This window comes from Saccostrea cucullata, unplaced genomic scaffold (assembly GCF_032062105.1).
Source record: "Saccostrea cucullata isolate Sc308-1 unplaced genomic scaffold, CSIRO_AGI_Scuc_v1 ctg257, whole genome shotgun sequence".
NCBI classification, from domain to species: domain Eukaryota; kingdom Metazoa; phylum Mollusca; class Bivalvia; order Ostreida; family Ostreidae; genus Saccostrea; species Saccostrea cuccullata.
The window spans coordinates 217,111-220,914 of NW_026933663.1; the positions used below are offsets into that span (position 1 = coordinate 217,111).

Here is a 3,804-nt window from a genome sequence, read left to right on the forward strand (position 1 = left end):
TTAGGATCAGTTAGGGATCTTTTTCTTGCCGGCACCTACTGCAACACGGGATCTAGGGTTATGCAGTCTATCCAAAGAACCGTCTCCTCGTCCCACAGTTGGATTCGAACCGGCAATGTAAGAATTGGCTTCTTACGCCGCGACTCTAGAGAAAAACGTTCGTACATTTGACAATACAGAAACTATTATTTGTAAATAAATTTCAACAGATAAAAATACTCTGTCGATGAAATTATGTTCACTGTCTTTCATTCCTTAATATAAATAATAAATCTAAACAAACTTTGTATGAATAATGTGACACATGAAGATAACCTTTAAACTATTTACAGATATAAAGATATCTTTCGAAGCTACAACTAAAACATCGACTGATAACTGATCACGAGGTTGTTCTAGTTTATTTGAGTTCAGGGTTAAGAATATAGTGAACAACTACTACACATTTTTTTTTTTTTGTATTTGTATGACATCAATAAAACTTTTTGCCTTTTTATGTCTTGTATAGATATAAATGCAAATTAAGCAACGTTATATTTAAAAAAAGAATTAAAATTACATATTGCGCTGAGATAAACACAGAAGTTAAAGCGCAAAATATACTAGTAATCAAATATATGTATTTATTTGATAAACACAGAATATAATCAAATATATGTATTTATTGGATTGTTGTATTGTGCGTCATTAAGATAACGCAAAAGACAACAATGCATAATGTGTCGTGTAACAGAATGTTAAGGGTTATATTATTACATTTTTGTCGACACTATTCAAATAGAATCATGTTATATTGTGATTTTCTGTCTTTCAGAATGTTTGAAATGAGTGTGTATCGGTCAGTACAATAAGCCACCCAAAAGTACAATACTCACATCGAGCTTTCATGCTTGTTGATATCATAAACCTCATATTAGATCTTTCAACTTATTTTTCAAGCTGCACATAATATAATGGTTAAACATTTCATATATAGAATTTCAGGTACATATTATATATATATATATATATATATATATATATATATATATATATATATATATATATATATATATATATATATATATATATATATATATATTTTTCAAACCTCTAATTAAATTATTAAAAAGTTTAAATTTTAATAAATGACCTGTAGGACAGGTAACGTAATTGAGCAACAAATTGCTGATTAACAAGTTATCGTTCATAGGAATGACATATAGTCACTCGATCTCGGTGTTAACCGACGGACAGTAACACATCAAGATCTCAAGGAGGAAGTGGGTCGTCGACCATGCATCTGCCATGTACTCCTCCCAGGCCTTCTCGATCCGCTTCTCCATAGCCGAATATCTTCTACGGGTATCCCTCTCGAGATCGCCACCTCGGATGAACGTCTACAACCTCTCTTTCGTGTAGCAGCTGTAGGATGTGTCTGTAGAAAGGCACGCCCCCAAACCTGAACAACTCATTTATATAGCTTATTTTTCCAGGTTGTCATACCGCTTGAACACCATGTTCAAGCGGTTATGCCAACCTGGAAAAATACGCTATATAAATGAGTTGTTAAATTTTAAATTTAAATTATTTTTTTATATTTTTAATTTATTTTTCTATTTCAATTTGTAATTGTATCTAAATTTTTTTTATGATATGAAAGACCTTATTAATAATTGTTGTAAAAACATTTTTATACATTATCATAATCAAAATATAAGAGCAAAAAAGTAACCTTCGATGTCGTTGTTGGTACGGATGGTGCGTTGGAACACAGACCTGCACCCGGAAAACTCGGTGATGAAACCACTGGCGGTTGATGTAGTCGACAAGCTCTTGTAGTTGGAGTTTGTTGGCTCTGTCCCTAAGATGCGGGAAGGTGGCAATGAATGCTGGGCAGGCAGAAAGGGTAGCGCAAGTAATTGGCGGATGTACTTATGGACTGCTTCCTGCTCCCGGTACGGCCTCACCAAACCACAGGACTGTACATGCCTCCAGACCGCTTGCGTCCAGTGGAAGACACACCCCTTGATAGCCACTGCAGGAAAGACACGGCGGACGCTAACCAGGCACCTGAATAAGAAATAAATACGATAAATATAATTGTGATACCAAAGTACACTTATAGTCAATAATCATACAGAATTTCCTAACAAACATGTTTTCAAATATTTTTCCTCATATAATATTGCATTATCAGTACTAACATGTTTTAACAAATTTAAATATAAATAATCAAATGACTTCAAAATCCACCATGAACTCTTCAACACTCGTCTCCTGGATGGCCTCCACAATTGCAACATAGTCTTCTCCGTCTTACGGGACATCAAAGCAAACGCTAGGGGAAACTGCTAGTCTTGATGAAATGTTGTATTCAAAAGGAAGTTGGTGTTCAAATGGCGCAAAATGTGTATTAAAATATCTCATCTTTGCAATTACACAATGTTTATATACATTTACAGATGATATCTATGTTTCGCATATATTCCAAACTCTCTGAATCATATGATCAAGTACATAACAGCATATAGACTTTAGTTATTATATACATGTCAATACACTTCGACTTAATTGTGAATTGCATTAACAATTAGAAGTAATTTTCTTTAAAATAACAATAGTGCTGAATTCAAAACAGCTAAGACAATTTCCGTCCATCACTCTGTTCTTCTATCAGTCAATTTATCCAACTTGTTTTTGCATTTTTCCTCTATATAGTTACGCTTGCAAATATTCAGCGGAATTTGGTATTTACCCTGAGAAGTTACAGATCAAGATAACATTCTGTTCCGCGTCCCTGTTTTTTTTTACGGATGAATGAAATAATTTTTTTGGTAGTTGGAATTACGATCGAGTTCGCGATGCATAAAATTTATGTTCCAAACTAGTTATACTTATGTGCGACCGTAGTTGTCGTGTGCAAAATTTAGGGCGTGATTTGTTGGCATAAATAGCAACTCGCGAAGTTGGGCGTTTATCTAAGCTCGCTCGGTTCTTGGATTATCAAGTTAGGTAGTAAGGTACATGTACTGTGTATAAGAACATTTTGTGTAAAAATGGACGATATACAATTGGAATTTTCTGTAGATGATTTGGAATTGTCATGTGGTTTGAGGTTTAAATGTATATATTAAAAATAAAGAGCTAGCGAGCAGCATTCTGTTTACGACAGGTGTTTGTGGATTATTTAGCACTTAATAGGTTTATATTCGGACGATCGAAGTGGAGGAGAATATAAACTGGTATTTCCTGTCTAGTTCAAAACGAGCTTGTGTTCTTGACTTGTGCTTATGTAATACGGGGTACCATCAGAATGCTTGTTATATCTACAAATCACTAACTTTAGATTTGCTTACTACCCGTACGAAACTCTTTACCGTTTTCCTGCCGGAGTCCGCTTGGACTGAGACGGATTCCGGTTAAGTGCTATGAAGACCAAGCTGTACCTAAGGCGGACATGGAAAACATCTAAGCTTTAACCGTTTTCCGCTTCATATCTTAGGTGGATTCCACTTTAAATCCTAGGCGTATGTTTGTTGGACGTTTTCCGGCTTAGCTCTTAGACGGAATCTGCATTAATCCTAGGATTGTGAACAGTTTAAATTATGACCACAAATTGTTTTATTCCTCTAGATTGATTGATTGATTATATTTTGTTTAACGTCCCTCTCGAGAATTTTTCACTCATATGGAGACGCCACCACTTGCCGGTGGAGGGGCTACAAATTTTGTCCTATGCACGGCACTCACGGCCTTTGAGCAGTGAGGGATCTTTTTCGTGCCAGCACCTACTGCGACACGGGGCCTCGGTTTATTCGGTCT

At 35.3% G+C, this 3,804-nt stretch overlaps 1 pseudogene; it reads right to left on the reverse strand.

Moving 5' to 3' along the window:
• Positions 1–1,205: 1,205 nt before the first annotated feature.
• On the reverse strand, positions 1,206–3,087 carry LOC134238817 (uncharacterized; annotated as a pseudogene).
• Positions 3,088–3,804: the final 717 nt, after the last annotated feature.